At 38.9% G+C, this 24,442-nt stretch overlaps 1 protein-coding gene across 1 annotated transcript in view; it reads right to left on the bottom strand.

Moving 5' to 3' along the window:
- The window catches only part of phc2a (polyhomeotic homolog 2a (Drosophila)), a 49,694-nt gene extending 49,520 nt beyond the window's left edge, over positions 1 to 174 (bottom strand). Inside the window, exon 1 of the mRNA XM_072697120.1 lies at positions 131 to 174. The gene's annotated coding sequence lies outside the window, so the exon portion shown is untranslated. The remainder of the gene's footprint in view (positions 1 to 130) is intronic.
- Positions 175 to 24,442: the final 24,268 nt, after the last annotated feature.

Genomic DNA, 24,442 nt, shown 5'->3' with positions numbered 1-24,442 from the left:
CACAGGCACACATAAATACAGGCACACATACATGCAAGCAAACAGTGGTGAGAGGGTCCTTGACTCAGTAGCCTGTGTAGTCACACAAAGGGAAACCCTGAAGTGCGTAAAGTAAAGTCTGCCTCCATACCTTCAGCACAGAGCTCGTCTTCTCTCCTCGGCTGCAGTCTTTCGTTTTCTTTCCTGATATCCTACACCATGTCTGAGCGCCGCTCTGCCCGACAGGACGGACTACACCAGCCAGAGGGGAGGAGCTAGGTGGGAGGGGCGATATCATCTTGAATTAGCGTGCCATTAGGAGGCACGTGACTTCATTTCTCCAATCAGAAGCCTCTGTGTCACTTTGGCCCTCCCTTCACTGTCCCCACCCTCGCTGCATTGCTTTCTTCTTGTGCTATAGAGTAGAATGGCTGTGACAGGGTTGTAGTATATAATCCTTGACACCAAACAAGCTCTGTGTGGAACTTTACACTCAACCACAGACATGTCTGCGCTAAGACTGTGAGGAATAAGGGTTTATTTTTTTTAGATTAAGCATTCACCTCCAATGTTCAGTAAAATGTTCAGTTCTCCCCAGGGTAGACATTTCCAGTTTCCCACACACTTTCTAGGTCTCCCCATCAAGCAGTGATCTTGGTACTGGAAGTGTAGAGTCTAGTGTGATTCTAGCAGATGTGAAGTGACGCTGCGTCTACTGCTGATAACACAACACTGGACAGCTGAACATGCTCTGAGGAGAACACTAACTGTCCAGTTCTGTTACGTGAGCTAAAAGACGCCGGACATGGCATAGCACTCTATTGTATTAATGGGGATAGAGGGTAGGTGACAGTTTTTTTTTGTTGTTTTTTTGTTTGTTTTTTTTTACAGAGAAAACCATTTTACCCATCTAGAGCGAGTAAGGCCCTCTAGTTACTAGACATCTCCTGGAGAAATGTAATCAGTAGTTGAATAAAAGCAATACAAGACTGGCCTGAAGCCTTTGGTAAAATAAGTGTTCTTATATTCAACACCATAATATAAACAGGCATGTCAGAATTTTATGACCTCCTACCTAACAGTGGGAATAACAACCCTTGGCTCGGATGACACCAGCGAGACGACATAGCATGGATTAGGTGATGGTAGGTGTTCACTGTGGAGGTTAACTGGTCCACAGTGGCAGGTTGATTGCTCTGTATCATTTGCCGCTCTGTACACCTTTAGTATAGCGGCTTTGGAACATCTCACAAAGTTAGCAGTTTCCGAGATGCTATCATACAGTCATATCAGAATATTTTAACCACCTTGGCCTGGATTGTTACAGATGCCACATGGCCGGGTCTGCTGCACAAATACATAGGCGAGCACACCAGTCAGTTGTAGCAGAGTGCAAATAAAAAGGGCCTGGTAATAGAGTAAGTGGTAAGTGGTGGGTGCGTGTTTGGAAATCGCTAACTTTGTGGGATGTTCCAGAGCCATCATAGCAAAGGTGTACCGAGAATGGACTTCTATGACAAACATCTTCTACCACCTAATACAGTCCATGCTATGAGAACTAGAAATCTCAAAGGGTTCTCAGATTCTCAGTTTGAGATTCTTCCCGCTTCAGATCAGACTCCTCCCAGTTCCCACTTTGTAATGAAGGCAGCACTACATATTATGCAGTGTTCTAATTCTAACATTGGAAAACTGATAACTGTAAGTCGCACTTGTACATTAACACAACATTATACACTGATGTATGATGCATTTTTGCATCCCACAGGATAGGCCACACAAAAATGAAAGAAAAAAAAGAGAGAGAAAGGTTTCCAGCCAGGCTAGCTGTGAGCGACTGTGAGTTTTATGTTTTTAGTCTGACACTTTAGGAAGTCAATGTCCTGCCCGTATATGTTTACTACCCTCCATCTTACTGACGACTCTGTATCTCATTACTGGGGGTTAGCGGCATACACTGACTGACCCAGGTCGCCCTGTCTTTATTATCCCTCTCAGCAGTGAGTGTTAGAAGGCAATCACGGCTGAATGGTGAGCATTTATAGGGCCACGATTTGTCTGGAAGCACCTTTCCTCCCAGCCGGACTCAGATATGGCTGATTTGTTTGCGGCCGCGGTGTGGGGTAATAAAGGGTTTCGGAAATGAAGAGGAATGGCGCTGTGCTGAAGGCTGTTAAGCGATGGAGGGCGTAATGGCCTGGGACACACAGGTGCATAGGCAGCACTGAGCTAATTAGACAGGTCGGAGAACAGCGAGGGAAATGAAGGAGGTGATTGTGCTATTTTCTGCTCTGATAATAACTTCCTTATGCTGCCTTATGCTTCCTTTCTTTCCAAGTTTCAGAACCACTGGTTTCAACCAGTCATTCAGAAGCAATAGCGTATTAAATGGGATAGAAAAAATCCCAATAGAAACAACAATACACTGTTAATACACAGTAAAATAACCAATACACAAAAAGAACAGTAGACTCATTGACTAAAAACATACTTTAATCAGAAACCAATGGGAAGGGCTTCAGCACCTTTTTTTGCAGTGCTTTACAGAACTCATTTTGACCCTGTTACTTGGCTCTATGCTACAGGCAGAGGTTATGAGGTCCTTGTAGTCCACCAGGCATGGGCTAGAGGGGTATAAAGCACCCAGCACTGAGCTGTAGAGCAGTAGAACTGTTGTGTTCTCTGAAAGGATGCTTCTCCATCCAATACTTTTGGGATGAGTTGGGGAGTTGGGGATGAGGTGGGGCGGTGAACATCCAACATCCTGCCCTCACTAACAGTGTTCCCACTGAATGTAATTAAATCCTCAGGGCAATGCTATAAAATCTAGTAGAAAGCCTTCCCTGGACAGTAGAGACATATTTGCCCCAACAAAAGCAGTAGTACCCTATGAATGAACATTTGTCCCAATACTTTTGTCCATATAGTTTTTGAGAACAAATCATACAAAAAGTCTGGGTCAGATACATGATGATGGCTCTGCTCTTATAATGATGGATTCAATTGTCCTACCATATTGAAGAAATCCCAAGAATGGAAATTTTTGTGAATGTGAAAGCGCTGCACAATTTGTTCCATTAGCCTTGCATTATCTTTCAACTGCGTTTTTTAAGCCTGTTTAGTTACGCTTGACCAAATTAGCCTCTTGCATCAGTATGGGACATCACCTGACATCCTCTGTCATTCATTAGAATGTTAACAACTCTGGTGACCTGCCCTCAATCACAGCAGCACATCGAAGGAGCTAAAAGGTTTGACCAGTGAAACCACTTTTTTTTCAGCTGTTCGGCATTTAGGAAACAGATGTGTCCAAATGTGTGGTGTCACAATTAGCTTACACTATTAAACTTGTCTTTTAAAAAGCAATCAATTCAATTAAATTAATTATAAAAGGTTTGTTTGGGAGCGAAATGTGTTTCTTTAATGGTATAATTCCAGAGGACCCTTTCTTTCAGTGCACCTTCTCTCTCCTGATCAGAAACATAGTCTCCATGGGCACTTTTAACAGCGGCCCACCTCAACTTCCTGCAGCCTAATTTACAACTTCCTGTTGTCAGCACCCCTGTTGATACTAATCTCCTGCTTGTTACAATACCATACGGGCTCTTAGACTCAGCCGTGCTGCCATGCAGTAATGGGTACCTCAGGCTAAACACCTGAAGTGACAAATGCTGTACGCTTAAGCAAACGCAGGCTTGTAACACTCTCCTTTTAATGGATGTTAATTGCTGGTGCAGTGTGATGGCTGAGGGAAAGTAGTGCTTCTCCATAAAATTTGTGTTGATGTTGGTTGGAAGTTTCTACATTCTTAAAAACAAATAGTCCCAAAAAATGGTTCCAGGTAAGAAACTGGGTGTGGAATCAGGCTCTTTAAAATTCATCACAAATTCATCATTTCATCAGGGTTCTGTAGGGAACAAAACGTTGTTCTTCTATGGTATCACTGCAAAACTGAGTACTAAAAATAGTTCTGTAGTAGTGATGATAGCAAAACAAAATCCCTCTTTTAATAGAAGAAATATGTTTTACAGAGATTTTGAGTTTAAAGAGCCTGAGAAGAACTTGAACTTACAAGAAATGTAAAGGTTCTAAGAAGAAGCCATTAAACATAACATTATCTGAATGTTCTTTAAACCTTTAAATGTTTCTTAACAATCACACTTTTCAAAATTCTGAAGTTTAAGGAACCTCCATATCATATAAAACCTCTAGGAAGAACCGATTAAATAGATATAGAACCGGTATGTTATGTAAAAATTCTCCACTCTGAGACCATTTAATAATGAAAAGAAACATGCTTATAAATAATACAAATATTAAAAAGAAACAGGAGAGTTTAGTTTAAAGAACCTCTACAAAAAGGGTTCCAGATAGTGATAGAGAACCATTATATGATGCAAAGGTTCATCAAAGTCGTACAGAATTTTTTAATTTTCCAAGATGTGCAAGTGAGGAGAACCTCCATATAATGTAAAGGTTTTAGGAAGAACCCTTTGAACTGGTATAGAACCGGTACGTTTTTTAAAATAAAAAAAAACATGCTTCTTTAGGAGACGACAAGCCCACACAAAGGTTCTAGGACCTAGAACCCTTTAAAGTAGTTATTTTATGTAAAGGTTCTTCACACTCTACAAACATCTATCTTGTGATCTTGTGATTTTTTTTGTGCACAGTAGAGAGAACCTATGTAAAGGTTAAAGAACTTCCTTGTGACGTAGCATTTCTAGGAAGCAGGGTGTAAGGACCCTGTACATCATTGGCCCAGTGGACTATATTTTCCTTTTGATGGATAATCTCCATTCAGAAAGCCAGTTCTGTAAAGTGCCTCACACCCACACCCACTCTTTTTCACACAGGGTTCTTTAGTGAACCAAAAGCGGTACTTCTATGCCATTGTTAAAAGAACCGTTTGCTGCACCTTCTTTTTTTAAGAGGGAAAATGATGTTTGGATGTTTTCTTTGCCTGAAATATAAAATAATTTCCACAGGAGTAAAAACACAGCAGCAACACAGGCGTGTGTTCCAGTGACAGTCTGGCAGGAATGCTGTTGAGGTAATGTATTTTATTCATGAGGACACATTCAGATCAAGCCATTGCCACGGTTTCACTGCACGTGCAGATCACCCTCATTACCAATACAACCAACCTCTCATTCTAAAACACTGATGAAAGCCTGTCTGCTTGCAGAAATCCATTAGAGCCTTGAAGACAGCAGACTGTGGGTCTTCCTCAAAGTTGGAATGAAGTTGGACCCCCCCTGGAAGAGAAGAAAGAGGAGGGCACAGACTGGAGGAGTGGAGAGGATGAAAGAGAGAAATTGAAGTGAGTGAAGGGTGGCCATTTAGGCTGTCCACCCTAAGCCGCCCGTTTACGAGCACCTCTCTCAGTGACAGCTTATTCCAGTGGGTGAGACGGAGTGGATTAGCGCGAGGATTGGCTGAGGATCCATCACTCTTTATGAGGCTGTTGTCATGAGCTGAAAAGGATCTCGCTCCCACCCAGCTCTGTTTCTTTTCAGCCGTAAACAACCCGATTTCACCGTAATTGCCCCCATATATATATATTTATATGAGTGGCTGTCCCTTTCCCCACCCAGCTGTCCTACTCTGGACAGTAAATCAGACTGACTGCTTGTGCCTGCCCACATTCACACACACAACACACTCACACCTAGACACTAAGGGTCGGCTATGTGGTAAAAACAACACAAATACATGAGTATTTCGTTTTTCAGAGGTTTGTGCCTTGCACAGGGTGTAAGACAGGGCCCAATAAGTTTCAGTACCCTACATGAGGATTTCTGTCAGAAAGTCAAGACGATAAGTTTGATGATCAACATCTAATGACTTCAATCAAAATTCATCTGCCACCTTAATGCCCTCAGTGAAATGAAGAGAAGATTTATTTGATTTACTCCATAACTCCAAACAGAACTAATTCTATCTATTTACCTTCCTAGAGTTCATGACTGGCCACTTATGCAGCCTGATCTCATTGAAGGATGACTGCCGGGCTCCCCTGCACCTGCGTCAGACCAGCAGCACACCCACCAGACTGACTGCCAGCCTCCCCTGCTATGTTAAAATTACTATCTTAAAATTGTAGAACATGTGTTATGTGGTGGCACAGTGACTTATGGTTTATCAATAATTTATAAATAGCAGTCAAGTCAAGTCAAGTCAGATATATTTGTATAGTGCTTTTTACAACTGTTGTTGTCACAAAGCAGCTTTACATAAATAGTGATTAATAAAAGACAGAGACAAAGAAGAAGGAAAAAAACAACGTTAGACATGATGGATCAAAGACCCCCAGTGAGCAAGCCAACGGCGATTGGTTCCTCCCAAGGTTTCTTCCTTCTCTGAGGGCGTTTTTCCTTGCCACTGTGGCCTTTGGCTTGCTCACTGGGGAGTTTAGATTTCTATGCTATGTTGATCTCTAGTCCTTTTACTGATTCCTGTAAAGCTGCTTTATGCACTATACAAATAAAATTTGATTCAATTTGAAATTGACTGTTTGAATGTTTCTAAAAGCTTGTTGGCCAAGGTCAGCATGTGGGAAATTGCCTGCCAGTGTGCCTACACTGAAAGTTAATAGGTTTGATAGATAAGCCATAAGTACCATTCAAAGGTTGTGCACCTGTACAACAAAGTCCTAGTTCTTAGTACTTAAAATCTGCTGCAAAAACAAAACCTAGGTAATAAATGACATGATTTGTTTGTTGAACAAGTAAAGTTTAGGTTGAAAATACATCATGTTACACCTGCCACTCTTTGAAAACACTTTAAACAAATGCTTTGAATTGACAGATACATTTGAAACTGACAGCATAAGTCTATCGAGACACAAGAATAAGCCCTGCAGCATACAGGCAGCAGTTATTCACTGCAACACACAATAAGAGAAATGTGCCATACCACTGAGGTCAAACAGTAGCCGGGGGTAAACAACACCACATTGATGGTGAGTGTCAGTGACTGAAGGACACGCCCAGTGTGCAAAGACATGGTTCCAGGAACCAATAGGAAAGTTCTACTCAGACAATGTATTGCCTGAACAAACCCTACAGATCAGAGTATATCATTTAAAAAATCCAATCCAATCCATCAGGCACTTTTTATTTTTGTGCACACACTTTTTTTAAACTTGCATGGACCGATCACAATCCAGTTGCCAATGGCAACATAATTATTTTAAATGAACAAGCAAAAATGTCAAGTCTACAGATTTTCTGGTATTGTGCCAACCAGTATCTCTGTTACCTGAACAAGCAATGTTGTGTCACGCTACAGGGCTTCTCAGTCTTGCACACTAGTGGCTTTGAACAGCACACCCCCATGCTGTTCCTGAAGTTTTCCCATTGGCTTCTGGAATCAGCTGTTTGCATATCGGGCGAGTCCCCAATCCTCCTTACTCACCATCAGTGTGTAGTCATTCTTCCCCAGGCTACTATTTCTTGGGTATGTTACCTAAGTGAAGGTAGTATGGGTGAATGAATGCAAAGTGATGGTGATCACATCACATCACATCAGCTCACTACTCTTTGAGTTTTGCTGTCTGTTACGACATCCCTTGGAAAGTCTGTTTGTTGTAGACAAGAACTCTTTAACAAAGTCTGTTGCAGTCTGTTTTATGTAAATGTTAATATATCGCATATTGGTCATCTCTTTTTAGTTTTTAGTGATGTCTGAGCTGAATATTCATTATTTATTTCCAGAATCAAAAGGTATCCTTGAGTTGAGTCAGTTGCCATTGGTAAATTCACAAGGATCGGACAATGCAGTATTAAAAATGCACAGAAACAAAAACTACACTGATGTTTCTCAACAGGTCCAGTAACTTCAGTTGTGCTGCTTCAGTATTTTATAGAGTAAAACTCAGAATTTTCTAATTGGCTCTTGGTGTCATCTATTTGCATACTGGGAGTGTCCTGCGCAGTCAGTCACCGTCAGTGTGTAATGTTTCCCCCTCTGTACCTTCTCTTAGTTAAACAGGTTAGTGTTAAGGTGTAAAGCTTGGTGTTCTGTGTTGTTCTAATCTAATTTAGTAAGTTGTGAGGTTTAACTATAAATATCAATATAAATATATACTGAATCAGAAAATGTACCAGCAGAGAGTGTTTAAATTTGTTTACTCAAAAGTTATACTTATAACAGTTTATGGTCTTTAAAACAAATCATATATGTCTTTTATTTTAATTAGATTTTTTGTCTTTGGGTCAAAAGACATTTTGATATTCTGATATTAAGTCAAAATATATTATTTAAACTAAATCATACATATAATTTGAGGAAAAACTAATATATTTAGGTGTAACCCATTACAGTATTTTTAAAAGTTGGTTCAAAGTATTTTTTTTTTCAGTGCATGTATCTTGCACTGCAAAGCTAAATCAACCAGCCACATTGTCTAACACAACATTGCTTGTTCAGGTAAGAGAGAGAATCGTGTTGGCACAATACCAGGCTGAAATCTGTTGACTTGACATGTTTTTGCTTGCAAGTTCATGCAAAGTAATTCAGACCTTCTTTTCTCAGTGACTCAAAACTCAAACTCAGTTATATTAAATGTAGTTGCCATTTTTACTGTGTAAATGCAACCAGTTCCATCCAAGTCTTTAAAGTGTGTATAGACATGGTCTTACCACACACACATAAAATCATATTTATTGTTTGTTTATTTGTATTTATTTGTATGTCCCTTTTTTATATATTACATGTATATATTTTATATATAACTGTATATATGATACAGTCCTACAGAAACCACACAAGCAAGTCTGTTTCAAGCAAAAAGATTCAATTGCACTGTGAACTACATCAAATGGAATGCTTCCACTAACTTTAATAAGATAAGTAAGTAAAAGTTGACTTCATCATATAATCTGTGTTGGCAAATATGCTAATTATACCCTATTTACCTAGTTGAAGCCTAGTTGAGGACAGGTCAACTGCTATGCTTGTTTTGACTTAGTTGAACAGGGTCTACAGAGCAATTCTGCAGGGTTTTGGATTGAATCCTTTCTCTCACATTGATTTTTCTCAACAAATACTAGTAAATGATTCAGCTGTGGTGTTTCAGGAATACACAGTGGGGTTTGGTGTGCAATACAACCTGTTTAAGTAAAACTTACACCCTATCCCAATGGCTCCAGGCAACATCTATTTGCATATTGGGCATGTCTGTCCACCCCCCACTCACCGTCAGTGTGTAGTCATTCACCCCCAGGCTACATTCTCTTAGGTATGCGTGTGCAAGCATTGCATAATGCTTGGCTGCCTTGATTAAGTGTTAAGCTGGAAGAACAAGTTGTTAACTTTGATCGTTTAAAGCCAAAAAACAGTTTGTATGTATTTTTAATGTGTTTGACTGTGTTATTAATTTAATGCGGTAGAATATGTTTTTGCATGACTGAGTATGTAAATTAAAGTACACCAACTAAAACATTAGGTTCTCCTAAGCTAAAGGCTTTTTAAGTTAGGATTCATTTTTTTACAGTGCAAATGTAAGATGCAAGATTACACATAATAATAAGAATTCTTAGTTTATAAGAGTACATATGAAAAGATAATTAATCTAAACAAAAGATTATTCATTGGCACAACTGTCTGTGTTTTTCTTTAAAACTTATGAGTTTTAGTTAAAAACTCCTAAATCTAGTTCAGTAAGTTGCCTTTTTGAGTTTGAATTTTTTTAACCTTTTCATCTGTTACAGTTCATAAAACTGCTGCACTTCATTCCTGTAGCTGCTTCACCTGCGTGCTATGCAGGACTGCTGAACAAAGAGGGTTAAGTATTGAGCTGCTTTTAGAAATGTCTCATAAACGTCTCATTAACAGAAGCCATGTATGACACATTTCCAAAAGGTAAATGCTGACATCCAGAGCACAAGATCAATATTCTGTGCAATTATGATACACATCATGCATTATGAATGAAAAGCACTTGAAATATTAATGGTGAAAACCCTAAGCATTGTCCAGAGAAACTCTATGAGGTTTTCCCAAAGGTGTTTATTAGATTTATAACCTGAGCAGCTCTGTGATAGTTTCCGGTAGCACGAGGCATATCTATACCTACAAAACAACAACCTAAATCAATTCTAGCTTCTCTGTCCCCATCACAGGACTCGTTTTTTAAATACCTTGTCAGAAGCCCAGGTGTCCAATTTGTGAGCCAAAGTCCAAACCAAACTGAGCCTTTTTTTAGTCCTAGCTGCAATAAACATCTTAGAAAACAAAGGTGCTTCAAATGGTCACAAGTAACCCAATATGCAAGCAGGAAGAAGCATGAAATTAACAAGAAATCTTTGCAACAAGATAAGTCTCTTTAAATATTTAAAAAGTTCTTCTCAAAAACACATTTCCACATACCAAACCAATCCGCAAACCAATCATTACTTAAGAGATAACCTGGGGGTAACAAATACACGTTGACGGTGAGTGACGGGTGGGGAGACACGCTAAATATGCAAATAACAGTACCAGGAGCCAATTAGGGTTAGGGGCGAGGTTTACTCAAATAGATTGTATTGCACACCCAAACTCACTGTGTATTACTTAACATCCATGCTGACTCAGATTGAGCAATACCAGAAAAAAGTCATGTTTGTGTGTATGTGTAAAGAGGCATTAAATTGGTAAGGAACTTTCAAAAAGGCTTCAAGTTTAGGCTTTTTAGACCTCTAAAAGGTTCTGAATTTCAGCATCTGCTGAAAACTCCTGTTTCTAATAATACTCATTCAAATCTGAACCAGAAAGTCCTGACAAAGTATCACACTGGAACATACCGTTTTAAAACTTTTAAAGTTCTCCATGTTGACTGCATCCACCTCCCATTTCCCAAACCCAGAGTTTGGTTCAAGCTTTGTGATTTGTGATTCATTTTCCTTGTGGATCAATAAATCTTTGAGTAGTTCAGCAGTTCCATGTGAAGTAGACTACACAGGAAATCTGGACATTTTGGGTGAGATTCCAAACCAAAAGCATTCTGTTCAAAGAGAATCTCAAACTGTGCAAGCAGTAGTGCGTAACAGGTTATTACTACACAGGAAGTTGACAGTCAAATTTACCCATCAGTCATCACATGATGCAGCAGGAGGGATGGATTATATACATGGACAAAAGTATCGGGACACCTGCTCATTCATTGTTTCTTCTGAAATTAAGATTATTAAAGAGTGTATCCTGCTTTTGTTAAAGTAACTGTCTCTACTGTTTCTACTAGATTATGGAGGAGCATTGCTTTGAGGATTTCCTTGCATTCAGTGACAAGAGTATTACTGAGACCCTGATCACAACCCCACCTCATACTCAACTCCTCAACATATTTCAAAAGTATTGTATGGAGCACCATCCACCATTCCAGAGAACACAACTCCACAGCTCAAAGCTGAAGGGCTTTATACCCATCTAGCTCGCATGTTTATGTTCATAATACAAACCTGTTGTATTAAATGACATGACATGACTCGACTCATGATACGCGATAGTGGTCAAAGATTGCTGTCAAAGCAAAATGCTGTCTTTTATGTGATGTAAAAGTTGTAAAGCATTCAAAATGAAGAGATTACACCAACAGATGTTCCCTTAGCTGATCTCCCATGATATCACTGTGTGGAATGAGTCTCATGGATGTCTCACAGAATCTTCTCCTCATTGCTTGTCAGGTGTCCCACAACATGGTTAGCAGATGTTTCAAGTGCAAGATTGATAAGGAAATGGCTTCAGAAATGTGTAGATTCAGTGCTGCCAGCTTCTGGTCTTTGTTGGTACTACATACTTGTGAAAGGCTTAAGAGGGGTTCATCAAACTGTGGAAAACTGCAGCCTCCAGAACCAGGAGTCTAGACTGCATGTTTTTACACACCCTTGGCTTGAAAGTTCAAGACGTTGAAGCCAATAATTGGAAAGAGTGAACACACCTCATGTTTAGAAATCATCTGTATTTTAAACTTGCGTTGCCGAGTTGCAACAATATATACTGTTATCAAATCAATTCGGAGAGAAGAGGCTAAAGCCAAACTATGCTTAAAGTCAAAAGTTGAAGAAGCTATTTACTGAAACCTGAAGTAAATTTTAAATATACTAGCATATTTATGTACTACTAATATTAAATAAATAACTAAATAATTAAATATAAAAAACATTAAAGTTAAAATACATTAATATTATGCTTTAATCAAATGCTTGCAAGTAAGCTTTACACTTAGAAATAGAATATAGTTATTTTTAATAAATACATTAATAGGAAATTAATTATTAAATACGTGTTGATATAGACTTTTGTACATTTTAAAAGGTGTATTAAAAACAACTGCTACAGTAATTCACTTAAAGCACACTTAAAATTAAGCCACATAAAATTAAAAGCCACATAAAGCCAAGTCTCCGTACGTAAAACTGGATTTGTCCCATATATTATTCAACTGTTTGAGGTTCGGTAAACATTTCTGATCATTGTACAGATCTTGAATCAGTCTATAATAATTGAGTTTATTTGGTTGCCATTGGCAAATGCACAGCGATTTACCCATGCAAGCCTAAAAACGGCACATACAAAATGTTGGATTTACTAATTTCACCCATATTGATGTTTTTCTACAATTCCAGTAACTGAGTCAGCTGTGCTGCTTCAATAATACAGTGGGTTTGTGTGTGGAATTCAACCTATTGGATTAAAGCTCACAACTTTCCCATTGGCTCCTGGCACCACCTATTTGCATTTTGGTCATGTTTTGCCCAATTTACTCACCATCAATGTGAAACCTTCCCCCCCAACTACCTTCCCCTATGTGTGGCTGTGTAGTTTGTGTAGTTGTGCAGTGACTCACTTTAGTGTTGTTGTTTTTTCTATCTTTAGAAAGTTAAACTCTGGTTTGTTAGAGGTCTTTGTTGCTTGTTCTTACTTGAAGTTGGGATTTTTTGTTTTACATTTATACTATTGAAAGTGTTAGGAATGATAGTTTGGCTGCAAGCATGCAAGGCTGCAAGCATGCCTTAAAACTGTATGATAGAGTTTAGTATTTGTGTATTAATAGGATTTAGATATGCAGCTTGCATGATGTTAAACAGGTGACAACATAAAGCTATTGGCACCACACTGGAAAAAAAAGACTTCTGACCAAAAAACAACTAATTTGTTACACCTAAAGTACCTAATTTAGTATTTTCTCAAATTATATTTATGATTTATTAGAAATCATACATTTTGATTTAATAGCAATAAAAATATTTATTTCCCCAAAGACAAATATTATTCAAAAAAAGTAAAAAGTAATTTATTACAAAGACCATTACCTGTTTTTTCACTTTGTTACAACTTTACCTCAATTTTCTTGTTTACTACTAGAACCAAGTATAGTTTTTACTTTTGAATAAAATAACTTAAACACTCTATCTTTGTTGATTCACTGGTTTAGTACAATGTTTTTTTTTATTACACCTTAAAACTGACCAAATCAGACTAGAATAACTTATCACTTTAAATTAATTAACAGAGTTAACTTTAAAACTGAAGGCAATTCCTTTTTAACTGTACATTAGCTTATTAACACAAGAAATATCACTACAAAATTAGCAAAGCACTGATTATCTAAGAAAAGATACCTGGGGGTAATGATTACTCGCTGACGGTGACTGACTGTGCAGGACACTCCCAATATGCAAACATATGATACATAGATGGAGCCAATTGGAAGTTTTACTCACCAAAATACTAAAGCAGCAATGCTGGACTGGTTGAGAAACATCAGTATGAGAGAAATGAGTAAATCCAACATCAGAGGAGTTGCTTTTTGTGTATTTTGCCATTTGCAAAAATTGCAATTGTCCAATCACGGTCTGTTTTCCAATGGCAACTGACTAAACTTGATTCAGTTGAAAGTTGATTCAACTCAAAGACCCCTTTTAAATCTGAAAAACGACAACAAAGATTCACTGAACTCAAAATAGTTGAGTAACGTGAGACACAGCTAGTTTTACCTACAACAGACTTCATTTCAGAGTTCCTGTCTACAGCAGACAGACTTCATTTTCGGAATAGTGAAATATTCGCTTTTGGACAAACTGAACTAAACAGATTTTCTCACCAATTTGGACTGCCAATTATCCAACATGTATTTAACATCCTCTTGTCACTGATCATGAATGCAATCAAATCCTCACAGCAATGTCCTAAAATCTTGTAGACAGTCTTCCCTGGACAGTAGAGACAGTTACTCCAACAAAATGAAGGATAAACTCTTTTTTTACTGCCCATGATTTCAGAAGAAATAATGAATGAGCAGGTGTCCCAATACTTTTGTCCATGTACAGCCTCTGTCATATTACCTATCATGCTCCATCGTACACTCTAAGCAAAAAAGGTTCTCTGTAGTGCTGAAAAGCAGGTGATAAGAACATGTGTATGTTGCTGTTTGCTTACTGTTTACATGTGTGTTTGTGTAATATGAACGGCAGAGAGAGTGATGACAGTGCATGTGTGTTTGTGTGTGTGCTATGAATGGAAGCGTGGTGACGGGGAGTGTCCTGTGGGAGTGATCCTCTGGGCAGCAGGAACAGACAGCTGCTCTCACTCAGCACTGTCCTTTTCCTTCCATCTCTCTTTCTGTCTGTCTGCCTCTCTCGCTCTCTTTCTCTCTCTTTCTCTCTCTTACTCTCCTCCCTTGTCTATTCCTTTTCCTCCGCACACTATGAGTGCCTCCGACAAGGCTAAAAATGCCTCCTCCTCCCACCCCAGTGAGACCACCAGCCTGGTCAAAGGGCCCAGTGACCAAGAGGTAAGAGATCTTTCTGATCTTACACACCAAATGTTGTCACACTATGCATGGTCTATTACTGTTCTCAGGGGTTTAATAGCATATTCATTACATTGGAAAAACATGGACACAATAACAAATGGTGACTATTTTGCTACATATTGGGATTGTGTGGACATGAGGAGGCTTGGGAGTGCATGGTGACTGGCCTGAATCATTTTTGACTAAACTGAACATCTGGAATGGCTGATGTTTGGTCAGAATTTGAGACTTGTAAGACGTTCATTTGCATATGGTAGACTATTGCGAAGGGCAATTTTGTGATAAATAACACATGATGGCTGTCACACACTCTTAAAAACAGAGCCACTTCAAATGGCTCTTTGAGCGATGCCATAGAAGAACCATTTGGTTGTAACAGAGATGGGTGAGTGGGACAAACCTCTAAACGTCCGGAAGAACCAAAGCTTGATGTACCAATATAAAGCTACACACACACACACACACACACACACACACACACATTTCTATTACCAACATTTGATTCATTTGGTTCTTCTTCTGTGGCATCACTCAAAGAACCATTTAAAGCATCCTTATGTTAAAGACTATCCCCAAAACGTTCATCTCCAAAGTAGAAACTTCAAAGCTGCATTTAGGATCTAACCTAAATCTACTGATCAGTTTGTCATAAATGTCCACCAAATGTAATTGCCCGCTAGAATGACCAAAACAAGGTTTACCAGGTTTTAATATGTCAGTAATAATATGCTTATCTGTGCAGCCTTAGTGTGCTCTGAAAACCTATCTGCAATAGAAAGCCCTTTACCTCGAGACACAATCAGATTTAAAGCACTGGCCTCTCCAGTGAACATGTCCTCAGGAGTGCACCTAACTGGACTGGGCTCGATGTGTAATCTGATTACTAAATGACACTGCGAGTGCATGCAACTCGTTAATCCCATTTACATCCGTTTGTTTTTCCTGGACAAAAACATCTGGCTCACACCTGTCGCTGTGTCAACCTTTTGATGTTTGGTTGTGAGACTCGAGACAGTGACTTCAGTTCCTATTAGTGCACTTTCTAAACTACAAAGGGTTCTTTGCAGAAAGGGTAAAGAGGGTTCTTTGCAGTGATCCTGTAGGGGAACCACTTTGGATTCCATGAGGAAGCCTTCAATTGATGGTTCTTTAAAGAAGTAAATTTGCAAATGTGCAATGTTATGAAATGTGCAAATGTTAAGAAGCTTTTCAAAGTTTAGAGAACTTTCATACCACGTAAAGGTTTTGGATTGACTAGGCCAAACACTATAAGAGTGTCTTTTGCTTCTGTCCAATGAAAAACATGTATCTCCAGTTTTGTCAGTTTTTAGTTTTCTCTATTGTCTGTACACTGTGAAAATAATTCTGACCAATAGAAACATTAAGAGTTAAGAACATTTTGGCCTTCTCCTGTAAAGTGACTCTTTTGGAGATACATGGTTTTTATTGGACAGCGAAGATACCTACACAATGGCTTATCTACACTAAGCTATTTTTTTAACACATGTTCGACTCAAATCATTTTATTCAAATTCATTCACCTTTTCAGAAAAGAAATGAAACTAGATATGGAATAATAGCATTTTTCAAGCCAATATTACTTACGCTTTCTAACATTTGTTCGTTCACTATACATGTGTTCTACTTTACTTTACAACTGATAGTTTACTTAAAGCAACTTGTAGCATTTTTACCTTAAAATAACAGATTCAAAATCATATTAATTCTCCACTGACTGTAAGAAGGAGGATAGTGTCTCTGTCATTGCCAGTCTGGGCTTGGCTTGCCAGTCACTACACAATGTAACTTTGGTGAAGCGGGCAGGACAGCACGTGCAAGAACTGCATAACCAGAGTCATATCACTGTAAACTCCAGCAATATTACTCTACCGCCTCAGTCCACATGACTCTTTCACTTTCAGTGACGGTTCTATATTTCTCAACTTGTCCAGAAATGCATCTGGTTGTCATTTGCAAAGAAATGCATGCAAAGGTTGTCATTTAGGGGTGGCTCAAAGCATGAATAACACTTCCCAACTGTAAGGGGAGCCTTCATTGTAAAGAATTGATGTAAATTAACAGTCATTTTCAACAGTATTGTCTATGCTACTTTTAGAAAACAGCTTACTGTTGTAAATTAGCAGCACATTTTACAGACAGCGCTTTTACTGGGAAATGAATGCACTGTGATGCAGGAGAAAAGTGGTATGGGGCTGGTGTGGTAGTAGCTAGTGGCAGTTCCTTGTGTTGAAGTTCTTGCATCTTGCATTCTAGCTTCTCATCCTCATAATTATTGATTTCATTCAGCACTAGTCCGAGTTACCTTAGCTTTTGGTTTCCCCTCAGTCAGCAAAGAGATGATGCTACAACACTGTGTTTAATTTCGAGTGTTAAACTTAACTCTCTAGCTGGAATTTTTTACTTTTTACTTTTTAAAATTTATCCCCTATCCTATTTATTGTTTAGTGTAATTTTCCTTTAGTTTAATGCTGTAAATAATCTGTGTTCTGTGTTTTTGTTACTTGTCATACGTGTTGCTCTCACCAAGACAAATTCCTTGTATGTGTAACATACTTGGTGAAATAAAGAGATTCTGATTCTGAGATTCTGGAAAACCAGCCCTGAAAGAGCTAAATTAACCTTGAACACTGTCAAGTACCGATTAACTGCCAGAGTGTTAAGAGATTAGCTCCACCCTTACACTTGCTGTGTAGCATTGGAAGGGAGCGTCTAAGAGGTCGGCAGCAGCAAAGGACTCTGGGAAAGCTTTACTTACTGTATATCTGTATAGTAATTGTATACAATGTAGTGGTGGAGGTGTTGCCTTTTTCATTAGTCATGTCCTGTATAGAACACTTCTCCAGTGTGTTCTTCATCTGTAAATGATAAACACTACCATACTAAAGTATTAGTTTAGAAAAAGACCTTAAAAACTCCATGTTTGTTCTTTGTTGCACTTCTAGCTGGCTTTAAGTACATGATGTGGTGTAAATGCCAGCTGGATATGTATATCCAATATGCTGAAAAATGCAAGGTGTTTAATTTTTAACATTGTACATAAATATTAAGGAAAATGTCTTATAGCAGCATAATACTGTAAAAGTAATAAATTACAGCGATATCTAAAACCCAGCGGTCAGTTCTGCCATTTATTTATATATTTTTTTTTATAGTAAATCAGTTTAGTGGGCATACCTTGAACTACATTGAAACGTTTCCCAACTTTTTAAAAGTAGACTCAACCTACAGTGTACAGGGCAGCAATACCCTACCCTAACATCTGACTCCCCTGTTTCCTTTGGCCATGCTACATCCAGTTTGGTTTCACATGATCCAGATCACTCTGTGCAATATCTGCAAGACATGAAGTGTGCCATTGCTGTTATGGAAACAGGCTAATTGGAAACCCTTTGCTGTGTAATCCTGTCAAAGACACAGAAGGGCCATTCTGTGTGTGTCAACACTGCTGCACTGTGCAGCGCTGGACCATTTAAAACAAATGCTACGCCGTAATCTCCGTGTTTGGCCAGCTGCTAAGCAGAATGCAATTACGTCCTGATCGTGAACGTCCATGTTTGACAAACCACTGTTTTTCATAGGGGAAAAAAGTGCCACTTCCCTGATGTCAGCAGTGACTCCGTCTCGCCATCAGGTGATCAGTAAGGAAAAAATCATGCGCAACAGCAGATTTCAAGCAGAGACGCAAATAAGCAGAGGCTTCTGAATTGTGGCCTAGTTCTGCAGTTATGCAGCCTGAGCCACGAGGTGGCTGGAGTGTCCTCTTGGCCGTTTATTTAAATAAGTGACTCTCTGAGTTTAAATTGATGAGGGCAGACAACGGCCTTCGTCTGAGTATCAGAGAAGGACCGAGGTTAAATGGAGGTGCATGGGATAATACACTGTCGCTGCCTCTCTGGAGATGCTAATCCCGTTGCTGCTCTTTGCTCTGGGTCATAGCAAAGGGCCTCAGTGACTGCTGTCAGAATCAAGTCGGTGGCCTGTGACACAGAAGTCCTGAGTTGAGTGGATAATGCAGCAGTCCGGTAGTGATTACTATCATTTGTAGCCCTTGTTGTATCATTTTATGGGTTTCAGTGAGAAGAGGCAGAGTGGAGTGGGCACAGCAACATCGTACTCTGCTGATGGCTTAGATAAGAGGTTTACAGTTTCACTGCCAGGGAGGTTTCGAGTTTTCTGTGGTCTGGTCCGGGCTAATTATACAGCCCTTCAAGGTTTTAATCAGATATAATAGAGCAATCAAATCGTAAATCTGGCAACAATCATAATCTGGGGGGAGGGGATTGCAAACACAAACCCTTAACAGTCATCAAAAACTAAAACCCCCACCCCATGCACCCTCTCTGTACATGTGACCTCACACCATGTTAAAGACAAATATATAGAATGCATGAAGAGGGGTCTGTCATCCCGAGCACAATGTCATCTTTCATTAGCTTTAGCATCACTGTGGTGTATAAGAGATGCTCATGACTTGCTTTTTTGCACGGATAAACAGTATTTACAGTCAGCAAGATTAACTTCTGGAAACAAGCGATTACAGCATGTTTAACACATGTGCTCTGTAAACCGATGGTGATAATGATCTGGAGGCCTTGGCTATGGATAAACCAAGGGATAGGGATAGGACATTTTAGGGATAAGATAGATGCAACTTTTAGAAGCTTGCAATAATATTTTAGCCTGCTGGAAAAACTGCATAAAGAGATTAAATCCTTGAACTTCTCTTAAATGTTTGAGGTAATTCATCACTTGTTTTCTTTGTTTAGTATCAATATTGATTAATATTAATTATTTGCCAAACATGGAAACCATAAGTATGTGTTAGCAAAAGGATGAAGACCACAGTGCAAAGCAATGTGCAAAACACATTGACAGTGAGTATATCTGCCTGGAGGACACACCCAGTATGCAAAGTATGCCAGGAATCAATATAAAAGAAATGCTACAACACTGAGTTTAAAAGCTATTAAATCCAGCATCAGTGCACTTTGTTTGGTCACTGGTCTAATTGAAAAATTTAAATTTCTAGTTCAAACCTGTTTAGTTCAGTTTGTCCAAAAGCAAGTAACATCCCCCTTAACCTAAAAGCACTACCAAAGGTTTTAATGTCACATGACCTCATAACATCATATCAGATTTAGCTGTCTGCTTTTACCACACTCTGAAAGTGAAGCCCGTCTGTTGTACACAAAAACTCTTTAATGAAGTCTGAATATATCTCACATTGTTTAGCGAGTTTTGAGTTTGACAGAATATCGGTTATTAATTTTTAGATATTAAAAAGGGGTTTTAAGTTCCATTAACTTATAATGACCGAGTTTAGTCAGTTGCCATTGGTGAATTAACAGTGATGGTACAATGCACTGATGTGGGATTTACTCATTTCTCTCATACTGATGTTTCTCAACAGGTCCGATAACTGAGTCTGTGCTGTGCTGTGCTGTTTCAGTATTTTGTTGACACACTTCCAATTGCTCATGGTATCACTTATTTGCATATTGGGAATGTCCTGCTCATTCAGTCACCGTCAGCGTGTAATCATTCCCCCAGGGTACCTTCTCTTAGGCTTAAGGTGTGGTCTATGTAATGATTGATTGCTAGGCCCTTGTGTTGAAGCCTGTAAGGGCACGTTGCTGTTTTCTGTGTTGCTGAGTGTGACTCTATGTCCTGTGGTGTTCACTTTTGCTTTAATGCACAGTTATGCTGTCAGAGTAATAGCATGCATCTATATTCTTTGCTTTCAGCTGTTAACTTCTATTAAATTAGTAAGATGTTCTAGGTTGTTCTAACCCAATTAAGTTTTATTCTGTACAGAATCTGCAGAATAGGTTGAGAACAGGTGATAAAATTTACCAACAAAATTAAAGGTGCACGTATTTGTCACTGTACAGTGAAACGTGTCCTCCGCATTTAACCCATCTATGGTAGTGAACACACACACAGCGGTGGGCAGCCAACTCCAGTGCCCGGGGAGCAGAGAGAGTAAAGGCAGCTTGCCAAGCCTGGGAATTGAACCCACAACCTTGTTATCGATAACCCGGCGCTCTAACCGCTGAGCCACCACTGCCCCCTACAGTACAAAGTACAAAACATGCTTTGTTATATTTGCTTTTTTCTTTTTTTTTTTTTTCTTTTTTAACAAAGTAACATGGTCTGTGGTCTTTAAAATAAATGATCTTTATACTTAATTTGAATGATGTTTTTTGTCTTTGGGTTATAAGACATTTGTTGATTGATAAGTCACAACGTATGACTTCACCTAAATCATACATTATTTGAGAAAACAAATGTATTTAGGTGTAACAAATTAGAGTACTTTTTAAAAGTTGCTCTTTTTGTAAACAACTGTTGTAAACTATCAGCTTTTTTTAACAGTAAACAACAGTCAACTAAAAACAACTCTATTGTGAAAGTCATTCTGGCTGTAAATGAACAGCCAATTACAACAGCATTATTATATTTGTCTCTTTACAGCTTTACTCTGAGATGAATGCATTTGTGACACAAGGATTAATTGGTTAATTCAGCACTGGTGAGAGTTCTCTCAGCTTTCCTTTTTTCACTCAGTTTCCTCTAACTCAGCAAAGAGATGATATTAAAACAGTGTTAAATTAGCAGTGTTAAACTAACACTGAACACTGTCAAGTCCTGATTAACTCCCAGCATGCATTAAGTGATTAGCTCCACCCTTCACGTGCTGTGTAGCCCTAGAGGGGCGAGTTTAAGAGGTCTGCAGAAGCAGAGGACTCTGGGAGGTAGGATCTACCTACTGTAAATTCTGTGTTATGCAAGTTATTGTGCCATGTGGCTGTAGTGTGTTTGGATTTTATATCTGTAGATGTTACTGGTGACAGGGTTTCCACACACTTTATCCGCCAATCACCGTTTAGAAGACGTGATAAAAATAATCATAAATATTATTATTATTTTATATAACAGTTGGGTGCAGTTAATTTCGCAGTTGTGAAATATGGTAAATACAATTTGGAGTTTAATGAAGCGGCAAAATGCTGTAAATGAGAAAGCCAGTAAAATCGGAATCTCTACACTGCCAGTATTTCACTGTAATATTACTGGTCAGTTTTTTACAGTTTAAAAATTGAAATCGAGAGTCAACTACATCTCTATTCAACACAGTGCTGATCAAGTTGGCTCAAATATGTTGCTGTAACTGCTCCCTTGCTAAACTGACTGCAATAGCGTGGGAAATCAGAAGCTGAAGGTAAACAGACCAATAAAATATATCTGCTTTACTCAATTAAGCAGATATTATCACATTTTTTTTAGTTCAAGATGTTTGTCAAAAAACAGGCATATCAATAAAAATGTCAGTCAGAAAAAATTATTGTGTATTAAAACACTATTATCAATAATAATCGCTTAGCTTCTTATTTAAAAAAATGGACCTCACCAAAAATAAAACTAGGGTGGTGTAGGTAAACTTAAGCTTGATTCTCCATATTTTTATTGTTTGGTATCGAAGTCCATCGATCTATAGTGAGAAAGATTATTCACAAGCAGAAAACATGAACTCCACTGGACACCAAAGTATTCACAGAGCCACATGTGACTACATATATCTACCAGCTAAAGCAGCATGAAATTGGGCCATGCAACAAGACAATAACCCAACAAATCTTCAACAGATTATTTTATTTTAGCTGAAAAATCAAGGTCTTGGAGTGGCCCAGTCAAAAGCCCTCAACCCAACTGAAATACTGTGGTGGGACCTAGAGATCTGTGCGTAAATGAATGCCCACAAACTGAACTGAAGCCACTGAACCCTAACCTCTAACCCTAACCCCTAACCCAAACCATAGGAAGAGTCCTCCAGAATGATGTGAGGGGCTGATAAAGTCATACAGAGAACCATTACTTCAAATTAATGCTGCTGGGGGAAGTTCTATGTTGTGTTATGTCTGAGAGAGAGCGGCAGACTCCTTAACCAGGATCACGAAAACCTGAGCTGAAAGTCAGGTGAAAAGACATAACAATATGAGTCTAATCCTGTTAAGAGATTTCTAAAGAGTGTGGATGAGATTATAATCCTGATTATATGAGAAAATTGAGGTCTATGACTCTGTAGCTGAACTCATTGACTTTGTGGCTCAACTGTCCTGTTGTGTGTTCTCAGAGCTCCACTAGGGGGCAACCTAACATTGCCTTGGTGTGTGCGCTGATGAGGCCAGATACTCCTTAACACAGAGAAGTGTTAGTTCCTATTAGTTTCCTGTTACTAAAAGACCTTTTGTATTTGGATTTTTTTTAGCTGACCTGGTTGTCTACGTTTAGACGTCTGCAGCTTTCCTTACCTGAGTTGCGTCTGCATGCCAGTTCACCAGAACAATGCTGCCATGTATGAGCGGCGAGGCCTTCGGGCCGTGGGGACTAGACCTGGTAACTGTGTGTCCTGTTTGCTCTGCTTTGTGCTGCATCCTCTGTCCTCAGCAGGGTTCATAATAACAGCATTATTCTTCCAAATAAGGGCTCCTGCTGGGTGTGCGGACAGGAGAGAGACCCTCATTTACAATAGGGGAGGAGGAAGGTGCTCCTCCCTTACTGCGTACTTCCACCAGCAAACAGTTTGCTTGGCCTAAAGTCTTTTTATTTTCTTTGCTCACTTCTGGACATTAAAAGGCTTTTTCACCAATGATTCCAGGACAAGAGAGTAAACTTATGTCATTAGTTTGTTCTTGTACGTCAGCACAGTACCGGATAAGCTCACAGTGGTGGTGTCTCCTTATTGTTCCTTTTAGGTTCTTTTCCGATTGTACGTTGGATCTATCAGAAGACAGTTGACTGCAATTGTTCAATCCCATTATCCTCAGTTCCTCACTTATTGTGTAATTAAGTGAAACACACATTCCTCATACAATGTTGAGGTCATGGCTTTGTGGTGTTATCATGTTGGACACAATGTCTTGTGATGTAGGTCAGGAACATTGATTGATGAGTCCAGCAATGTTCAGAATCCCCTACTCTCTCAGGTTCCTGAGTGAAAAGTCAATGAGGGAAAACTAGGTTTTTCTTTCCTCATTGGGGAGCCGGTCCTTCTAAACAGGCTATGCTTCCACACAAATTGATGTTTCTATTTATGTCAGCATAATTATGGTTTGGTGTCCAACGTTAATACTGAAGATTCTATCATACAGTGGCATTTTTTATGTATCGAATGTTTTTGGTTTTGGGACTCAGTACATGAGCTGATAAGATTCACTTTAGGCATTAAACAGCTGGAAGATTAGCTGTGGGTCACGTATCTCAAAGGTATTCTATGAAGCTCCCGTCATGACAGAAGACACAACTTAGGGGCTCCACAGCTCAATGCTGTTTTTGTATACCCTTCTATCTAATGCAGGGGTTTTAGAAAGTGATTGAATACAACAATTTAAGGTGGTTCCTCTAGTGAAAAAAGTATATAAAACCTCACCATGCTAAAGCAGACTAAATGATCAGTGCACTTAAAGAGTGCTAAAATAGAGCAACTATCTTTATACTTATTATTATTTAATTGTGCAGAAATAGAACAAAAGCAACCAACATTAATTAGCTGTGTTCCTAAATGTGCTAAAATGGCATTATGTCATATATTTAGGTAGACTTTAAACATGCTACTGCAGATGTATTTAAATCCATATTTTA

Source organism: Salminus brasiliensis, chromosome 14 (assembly GCF_030463535.1).
Source record: "Salminus brasiliensis chromosome 14, fSalBra1.hap2, whole genome shotgun sequence".
Lineage (NCBI taxonomy): Eukaryota > Metazoa > Chordata > Actinopteri > Characiformes > Bryconidae > Salminus > Salminus brasiliensis.
Note: the sequence above shows the minus strand (reverse complement) of the source record. Positions and strands in the feature narration are given on the sequence as shown.